Source organism: Mauremys reevesii, linkage group 4, assembly GCF_016161935.1.
Source record: "Mauremys reevesii isolate NIE-2019 linkage group 4, ASM1616193v1, whole genome shotgun sequence".
In the NCBI taxonomy this organism is placed as follows: domain Eukaryota; kingdom Metazoa; phylum Chordata; order Testudines; family Geoemydidae; genus Mauremys; species Mauremys reevesii.
The window spans coordinates 136,182,098-136,191,924 of NC_052626.1; the positions used below are offsets into that span (position 1 = coordinate 136,182,098).

General features: G+C 41.9%; 1 long non-coding RNA gene across 2 annotated transcripts; it reads right to left on the reverse strand.

Moving 5' to 3' along the window:
* Positions 1–5,334: 5,334 nt before the first annotated feature.
* LOC120404822 lies at positions 5,335–9,213 on the reverse strand. Of its 2 annotated transcripts, none has more exons than XR_005598199.1 (3): positions 8,550–9,213; positions 7,378–7,499; positions 5,335–6,343 (listed from the first exon to the last, which is right to left on the reverse strand). It is a non-coding gene; the product is annotated as an uncharacterized LOC120404822 (long non-coding RNA). The 2 variants fall into 2 exon arrangements; XR_005598198.1 differs by lacking the exon at positions 8,550–9,213 and adding an exon at positions 8,073–8,268.
* Between the last annotated feature and the right edge of the window lie 614 nt (positions 9,214–9,827).

Here is a 9,827-nt window from a genome sequence, read left to right on the forward strand (position 1 = left end):
GAGAAGCTGGAGCCTGTGCTAAAGGACAGCCCTCACAACAGCAAAGGATGTCTAAAGCTAACAAACGTGACCAGCCTTTAAGTGCTTGTCAGAATTGCTCCACTTGCTATTAGGAGAGAGGTCACAAGCAAAATGTGATGATTAAGACAGATCGAAGATACCAGACATCCGCTACATGGCTCTACTGCAGCAGCGAGTCAACTGAAATCATGGAAAAAGATTCCTAGCTGCAATGGAGCTGCTTAAAAATTCACTGACTACACAACTGGAAATGTATCACATACAGCTAGAAATACCCACAAAGATGACAAATACACACTGAAGAATGCCTTTCCACAAGTGTGGAGAAGGACTGAGTGACCCGGAGATGTCTAAACCACCTCTGACCAAGATTTGGTAGGTCAAAATCTCAATATGTGGAAGTGGGGCTATTCCAGTGCCCAGATATATGTGACTGTGGTGAAACAGAAACCATGGCAGAACAGCAATTGTTCTGCCATCTCCTGGAGGAACCATGCACCATGGAAGATCTCATCAGGGCTATAGAATGGGCCATATCACGTGCCCAACACTGGAAAAAACCTGATTATGTTGGAAGGACACAAGAAGAATCAACCCTCATGCTTCAGGGCATAAGATCACCACTTTGAAGAGTCAGAAAGTAATTTAAACACACACAGTTATAAGACTAGGTTGAAAGTCACCTCTGTGCAGAGGAAGAGACAGAATGCCTATTCACCAAGTTCCAGTTCTTCTACCAGGCTGTGGCACAGGCATGAATTTTACCTCGTTGGCCCTATTAGAGAACACCCGTAGTGACAATACGTATGCCCAGAATTTTGGAAAGTTTGCCTCTACCAGTCGCACTGGTTAAACAGAGAGAGTGATGCTGGCAAATGGTAGTTGGTCTCATTGACTTTGACAGCTTTTCCTACTCTGGGCCAAGGTGAAGTCATTTTCAGGGGGTATTATGCTGGTTACATGCAAAAGCATCCAAAGCTGTACAGATGTCCATCAAAACTCAGTCTCTGACTCCATTAAACACTTGGGCTGTCAGCCAGAACACGGTCACATCAAAAGGCTCCATGAATTATTACAAAAGCATTAGGGAGTATAAACAGAATGATTTCCTCCGCAATAATGTACAGTTGCACTGGAAACACAAAATAGAAAGAAGGCCAAAGGATTTTATGCTTATAAAAGTGATGGTAACACCAATCTTAGTGCAAGCGCCTCACTCTCACGTATGTGCAAACATATCATCTGGTATAAATCAGATATCCATTGAAGACTATGGAGCCAGGCCAATTTACACTAGCAGAGGAAGTTACCATTAACAGCTTTACATATGGACTAATTACTATTTTTATTGTCCCATCTGAGTTGATGCTCCATGAAAGATCTATTTATCCTCCATTTAAAAACATTCAGAAATAGCATAGCATGAAATATATAATATTGTATGTTATCCTATAAACACGCTTATTTACTATATGCCATATAGCAAGTAGTAGGCTACTTTAGGATCTTTTTAAACGGAAGGTGTTAAGCAGACCTTTCCTAATAGCTTTATGTAAGGGTTAAGTAAAAGCTATTAACCATCTAATGCCTGTACAAATATTAATATTCAAAACACTCCCGGGATGTACATAATATTATCCCCATTTTACAGAGGGGAACGCTAAGACCCAGAGTGTTAAATTGGTTTGCCCAGGCTAACACCGCAGTCAGTCGGAGAGAAGTATTATAATGCATGATTTCCTGGCTCTCGGTTCAATGTTCAGGGCAGCAGACCATGCTGTCTCTGTAAAACTACACTTTGATATTTTTTAAAGTTTACTGTAAAAAGCAAGACGTTAGTTGGGGGTTAAACTTTTAGTTAATGGTTTATCTTCCCTCCCTTTATTAAACATAGCCCACCTCTTTGTTTACAGACTAGATTTTGCACCATATGGAAGCTTGCTGGAATGTACAGCGATTTCCTTGATAGGGAGGCCTCAGTCATTCCTGCCTTTCTAAAGTTCCCCCTACAGTTTCTCCCCTCACATCCAAGCTATGCCAAAATCTTGCAAGTTCTTCCTGCATAACATCTCTAAGATACAGCCTTCTGTATCCCTCCACCGAGCTAAAACTCTCATCCAGACTTTCAGCATCTCACCGCTCAATTACTGCAACATCCTTTGTTCTAGCCTTGTAAAATGCAACCCCACCCTGCTCATACCCATTCAGAATGATGCTGCAAAGATAATTTTCCTAGTTCGTTGCTTTGACCACATCACCCCTGTCCACTGGCTCCCCTCTTTACATCCATGATGCCTATGAAAAGCTTGACAATGGTTAGGCTGCTGGAACACTAGTATCATTGCCTATTGAGCCCTCCACTCCCTGTTGCCTTTTCTTATACTTAAGAGCAGGAATTGTCTTTTTGTTCTGTGTTTGAACAGCACCTAGTGCAATGGGGTTTGGTCCATAACTGGGTTCCCAGGCATTACGGCAGTAATAATAAAATTGACTCCTGTGCAAAGGGGCAGTACAAAGCACATGTGGCAATTGCATCTCGTGCCAACCCTCCGGATAGGAATTCAGTGGCACTCAAGCCTTGTGTTACAACCCGTACTATGCAAAGTATCTAATGCTCTGGAGGTACTATGCAAAAAGTAACAGCAGCAATTATGGGATGGCTATTAAACAGATGTCATGTTTCACTCCACTGGGAGCTGTATTTTGGTTTATTTCTCTGCGTTTAGATTGACTATCAGAGGAAGTTTTGGAATTGCTTTGGGATCCTTTTGGACATATGTAGATTTAAAAAACAGACCCCAATTGTCTTTCTTCCATTACACTATGGACAAATGGTCAGAGGAAATTATATAGGTGGAAACTAGAATGCTGGTGGGATAATATGGACCATTTGCCTTTTGTGGTAGCTCAAATCTCACAAGAGACAATGCGCGACTTATTTCATGAAAGAAACAAGATATCTTCCCAAATCTACCCCAAGAACCTATAATTAGCTGGCATGATGGCCGCCTGGAGAAAGCAGAGCTACAAAAGGCAACTCAGGGCATCTAAAAGGGGAAGATTTGGCTCTAAAAAATCCTCTCTTTTCAGGGGTGCGAGTTATCTTCCTTTACTGTAATGAAAGCCCTCTTGTTGGAGGACATTGGACAAGCTGCCTTTAATGGGGTTGCTATTGCAGAGGTAAAGCATTTTATATGGAACCGGGTTTACATTATCCTGCTATTTGGAGATCTAGCTTGCAATGCTGGTCAAATCCTTTAATCCATAAATAGGATTCCAGCCAGAGCTGGGCTGCTTTCCAAAACTGTAATCTCCAGTATATGAATTATTACAAAAAGATTAGGGTGTTTCAAGTAATAACATTTCAAATAAATCAGCTTTCATGGAGGAACAACAAACTAATATTGGAAACAACAATATAAAGACATTATATCGCTACTTGCTAGAGTAACTTCACGAACCAGGGGTAGGATTCTTTTCTCATTTACATGCTTCTCTTTGAGAAAAGTACCTTTACATTCATCATCTCATGGTGGGGGCTTTGCTACAAAGCAAGTGAGGGGCTCCCAATTCATTCTCTCCCCCTTCAAATAAACCAACAAAGTGCCAGTTCTTGTTACCCAGAGGTTAAGGGACATGGCTGTCAGTGCAGATGATTTTGTTCTTGCCTTCAGCTCTGTGTAATGATACACTGAGGGTGGACAGATTATCCTCCTGGCCCGAGTATGTCCACTCACCACCATTACAACAATGATGGACTCTGGATTTAATTATTTCTATTGTGGAAAAAAAAAAGTCACTGCCAGGCCCTGCCCCAGGGATTCAGGCACCATTCTATTAAGCACTATATAAAACAAACACCACAATGACAGCCCCTACCAGAGAGAGTTCCCAAGCTAGGATTTAGACAATATGCAGTTCAGCAAAGTAGTTAGCTCATGCTTGAGTGCTTTGGTGAACATGGATGCTCTGCTGAGTTGTGGTCCATGTGAATAAATAGACAAATAAGGTGGGTAAAGGGCTGGAGGACAGGGTCTAGCAGATAGGTGTGATTCAATGCACTACACATTAATATTTGGCTTTTGCAGTTGTAACAGGAAAACACCCCCTTACTGCGCGTACACACACGCATCATTTTGCAGAAGTATAATGGTTTCTTATCTAGTTCGTCATCTTATTGTTTAGAAATACTTTCATACGATGTATCTTTATCCTGCGTAGCTTTAATGCAACTTGTATCCCAGACAGTAAAGCAAAACAGCCAGAGAATTCCAATTTAAATAAATACATACAAAACAGAGAGATAAATGAAGGGGTACATGTGATGGGAAAGATTTGAAAAAAGATGTAGCACCCCATTGAGAAGCAGAGATTGAATCAGGTTGTTCCTCTAACTGCACAATGGCTCAAGGGGGACCTGAACGGTGCATAGGTTTTATGCACAGGGTTGAGTGGAGATTTTTCTATAGCTTCAGAAGTAGGAGCTTGTGCTTTTGAAGCAGGAGGATCCAAGTTGAAGCCCCACTGCCAGCCATGAAGCTCGAGGTCACTTATTGATAGCTTTGACATCTGAGGTAGCCACAGATTTATGACACCACGCTCCCGTTTCCACAGGCTAATGAATAAGTGACACCACATGGTTCCTTATTTATCCATTTGTGACGTTTAATAGGCAGTTGTAGAGATGATTATTAATTTTTATGGGGAAGCGCATGCCAGCTTCCTGATTTACACTTATATCAATAAAGATGTGGCCATTCAGTTGAATGCAATATGGCCTCGGTATATTTCTTTGTAATGTTTTTTAAGCTACAAACATACTAAAAGCAGCTCTCCTTAAATATTGGTCTCCCTACACGCCAGCAACCTAGCCTTTGTTTTCACACTTGAATCCAGGACCAGAGAAATGAGAATGCTATTGAGGGCCCCAAATCCCCACTGAGCCATACCATGGCCTATATGGAGATCCTCTTCCCACATGGATTAGCTTGAGGTGGGGGGGGGAAGATCAGGACTGGAGGCTTATACTGTGCTCCCCAGTGTCTGAACTCAAGCCCTTTGAGATTAATGGGTCAGGTCCTAGTGTCCTGTTCCTGCAAACAAACACATGAGTTTTCCTATCAAAGTTAATGGGCTGTGAGTGAAACAAGTGTTTGCAGGATCAGGGCGTAAAAGTTACATCTTGGCTTCACTTATGTATGCAAACCACGTTATCGCTGTATGGCATATCAGTCAATGATCTGTATAGGAGTCACAAGATGAGAACCCCTCTTCCCCCCCAAACCTCCCCCCGCCCCCACCAATGACCGATATATTCCAAAGTGCTTCCTTTGACCATGTCCTTTACCAAATGAACCCTCAGATTAGCAGCTATAGAAAGTTACCCTGGCATCCAATTTTCTTTGATTGTTCTTATTCTCGTAAACTATCCCTCTGGAGACCTTCAAAAACCAATCAACTAAAACTCCTGAAATTAGATTTTAATAAAAATAAACCCTGAACACTATCAGAAACAACTCTCCCTTAAATAGATATTTTATCATTAAAATATTTGAGAATCTTCATAATTTTTTGGCCAGCTTCACTATGTATTCAACTGTGATTTATCCAGGACATTACTCTCATATGATAAATTACACTAGGGAAAATGGATAGTGAGTGAATCAGGTGCATCTGATTTTATCACCCTATGACAAGGAAAATTAGAACCAGAATTGATTAAATTTTAAAAAATTGCTGTTAATTTAAGGAAAACATTAAATCATACAAAGTATGAGCAGCACTACTGTCAGGTTAGGTCCACAAGTTCTTCCAGTGTAGATTAAAAAAAACAAACAAACATATTTTTGATAATTACATGACCATCCTTGTGGCTGTTTTGGCAAGGAGCTAAGTAAATCCCAGAGTGAAACACCTTCAGTGCAGGCTTAAAAAAAAAAAAAAAAGACACACACAACAACTTCATCCTTTTTGTATCCTAATGGATAGGAATGCAAACAATCCCTAATCACATGAAATACAGCTCTCCTTCCCAACCTATAATTATAGTTGCTGCTTGCTAAGATGGTGAACAACATTCTAGTCAAAGACTCTGTCTGAATGTCCATTACACAGCCAGTGTTATTTTTCCCTTGGAATTCATTTCTCAGCCATTTCAAATAGAGTTGAAACTTTTATGTACAGGCTATCAGCTCAGAGAGGAATTATTCTTCTTCCAAAATTAAATAAATCAGGTCAAACCTGGTGACTAGCATCCCCACCCACCTCAAATAGAATTCCCAGGTTTTCATATTTTTGTTGATAGCTTCTCAATGCCTTGAACCTGAAAATGAGAAAGACAAAGCTTAGTAAACAGTAAGGGGGAATTCACCCCTGTGCAGAGAGCTAGCTTGAGGCATATTGCACCAGTTAAAACTTGCAGAAAGTCTATGTGCTACTTATGTATTATTTTAAGTCCTTATGCAAGGAGGTGAACTTCATTAAAAGCACACCGAGTCACTTCTCTGATTATATGATGTGTATTATCAAAGCACCTTGGAGCCCCCCTGACCCCACTGTGTGAGGTGTGTTACTTTTCAGATCTCCCTTCCTCTGATGGAAGAAGGGAGGTCTCATGATTAGAGTACCGGCCCTGTGACTTGCAAGGCCTGGGTTCGACTTCCTCATAGACTACAAATTTCCCATGTTACCTTGGACAAGTCATGGAGGGCTAGGTTTTAAAAAAAAACATATTGAGGTGCCTAAAGATGCTTTTGAAAATCCCACTAGGCACCTAAATACCTTTAAAAAGCTTGCAGCAAGATAGCAAACTTGAGTTATCTCACTGTAAAAACACCTCCTTTTTGGGAAGTGAAGACAAAGCCATGGCCTCTCTGAGCCTCTGTAAAAGGGGGCTAATAGCATTTCCCCACCTCACAGCAGTGTTCAAAGGCTACGTACAGGAAAGACTGTGTGGCACTCAAATACCTATGGTAATTGGGGGGCATATAAGTACTAAGATTAATAGACATCCGCTGCCTGTGCTAGCGAAAACTAATTTTTGTTGTACTCCTAGCCTTGAAGCCACTATTGCTATGGGAGGGAGAGCAGGTTTCTGTTACCGCTCATGAATCATCGTTATTTATGGCAGACCAGATTGGGCTGTCCTATCCATGAAGTATAGTACCTCTCTCCACAAGCAATACACAATCTGGGGTTTGTATTTTTGTGTGTAGTAGCACCCACTACATCCTTGTCACTTACAAACATATAGGAAAAGGTTGTCTTTGTCCCCCAGAAGCCTTAAACTTGATATTATTATAGTCATTGTCAGTTCAGACTGCAGAATCTTATTACATCTATAACTGTGTAACTTACGATTTTGTTTCCACTGAATATATTTCCATGGCATCCACCTATCAACAGGAGCTGCAGCCATTTTGTCAGGCAGAACATTTTAGAGGTCCATGCATTGGCTTCTCCCTCATAGACTTGGATAACTGAAAAAGTATATGGCAAAATATAAGTCCTCTGACTACCGATGATATAAGAAATCAAAAGAACGTAGCTTGATTACCAGATTCTGGGCAGTGTTTGCAGTACAAAGTCAGAGGAAAGTGAGCAGTTTGACACAGAACCATTGGGAGAGAATGTGGAGTCCCTGAGGCTATTTTCACAGTCCTTACTAATTACACAACCACACTTTAAAAAAGAGAATAGCAAGCGTATGGAATTCTGGATACAGTCCCCCCCCCCCCAAAAAGAAAGACATTTGGCTTAAAATAGTACAGAATACATACAGCAGTAGCTTTTTGTTACTTTGTGTGCAATGAACTGAAATACTGCAGGAAGCCACCAGCCATAGGAGTTTTTCCATTCTTCGCTTAGATGATTCAGATTACATCAAGCTCCCCCCAACAGAACCCTAAATGCATCTCAGTTTGTCTCCCTGCACAATTTAACAGGCAACAGTCCATCATGGAGTTTGATAGGACTCTCTGGCAGTTCCCCAGAATCTGGCATAGTCCTTAGGATAAGAGAGAGCAGACTGCCAGTATCCCCAGCTCGTTCACCTGTTAGAGTTCCCTGTGGAAATAGATAACTCTCTCCAGCCGGACACAGCCATGCTTCCTGGCAATCCCTGCAGTGAAGGCACACAGCTATGTTGTTCTCCCACTGCTAACTACCTGTGTTAACCCTCTCCCTTCCAGCCACTGAGCTGCCAGTATTATTGCAATGGCAACTATTATCTTAATTGTTTGTACAATTGCACCTTAGAGGCCCCAGCTGTGACCTGGACCTCACTGTGCTCGGTGCTATACGTATATATACCCTGTCAAGGGTACCCTCTGACCCGAAGAGCTTAAAGTAAGTAGACAAGACAGACATAGGGTGGGACCAAGAAATTGTTATCCCTGTTTTTACAGAAGGGGGAACTGAGGCACAGAGCGATTAAGACTCCATTTTTATGGGTAGGGACCATCACTTTGTACAGTGCCTGGCACACTGGCCTGTTGGTGCTAGTGCAATACAAACAGTAAATGACTTACCCAAGGGTACACACAGGAAGTCTGTGGCACAGCCACAAATTGAACCCAAATCTCTGGAGTCCCCCGCCAGCACCTCAAGCATGCCAACAACCTTCCGCTTTCCTAGAAAGCCTCTCTTTAGGGCAACCGAGAGAAAGATTGTCCTTTCCCAGTTCAAGTCCCATCAGGCTTGTTGTCCTTGTCAGTGTTCTCAAGGACAGAAGTGAAAATGGGACTGGAGCAGCTGAGTTGCAGGAAAAAGGGGCTCTCCCTTGATTTTGCTTGTTGGTTTGGTCCTGTTAAAGTGAATAATGCACTGCAGCCTTCTGGCAAACAACAACTTTAGAGAGCGACAGTAAGTGCTCTTCATCATCATCATGATCATCCTCAGCTGTTCCCACAACTTCATTGCTCACTGGGGGGCACTGCAGTGTCATGGCCACTTTGTCTTACCCAGGGCTTTCTGCCTTCATACTGGGCCCCAGTTCTCACCCTTCTGTCCAGTTCTCTTATGCTTTTCTGTCACTAATATACAGCTCATTTCAAGATTAAATTTGCCCATCTGTTATCTGTCTTGCTGGCTGTGTCTCTTACTTGTTGCCATTTGTCTCTCCTCATCCTGTTAATGAAGTCATTTGCTGGCTTGATATCATATTCAGCTGATTCAGTCTCTTCTTTTCCTCTGCAAGCAATTCCCTCCTTAGTACTGCTTTCCACCGTGCTCACAATCTGGGCCTCCTAACTGCATGTCCATTGGCTGGTTTCTGCAATGTGCAGGATGATGCTTATTGCAAAGGTTCTGTTCACTTAAAGTCATGATCTTTTAAATGAAACATAAAGATCACCACAAAATGGGTGAGATGATATGCCCCTAGAAAGAAAATGGTTGTGAACTGGCTTGTGTCCACACTACTTACTGCCCTCTACTCAATGGAATCTGAACTGCTCAACCATGTGACATAGTGCCTGTACTGTTAACAATTTATGAAGATTCTACTCTAGAAACCTGAGGAGGAGGCACTGAGAAGAAGGAGCTAAGTGTTTTCCCTACAGCTGCCCTAAAATTGTGAATAGTCATGGTCTAGTGGTTAGGGCATTAGGTTAGGCCTCTAAAGACTTGGGTGCAATTCCTTAATCCTTAGGTAAGTTAGTCTTTCTGTATCTCAGTTTTCCCTTTGTAAAGTGGGACTATTTGCACTACCCTACCCCACAGGGGTGGTGGGAGAATATATTCATGAAAGATTATGGAATGCTCAGATACTATGGTAATGGTGCCATATAAATAAATACCTGAACTAT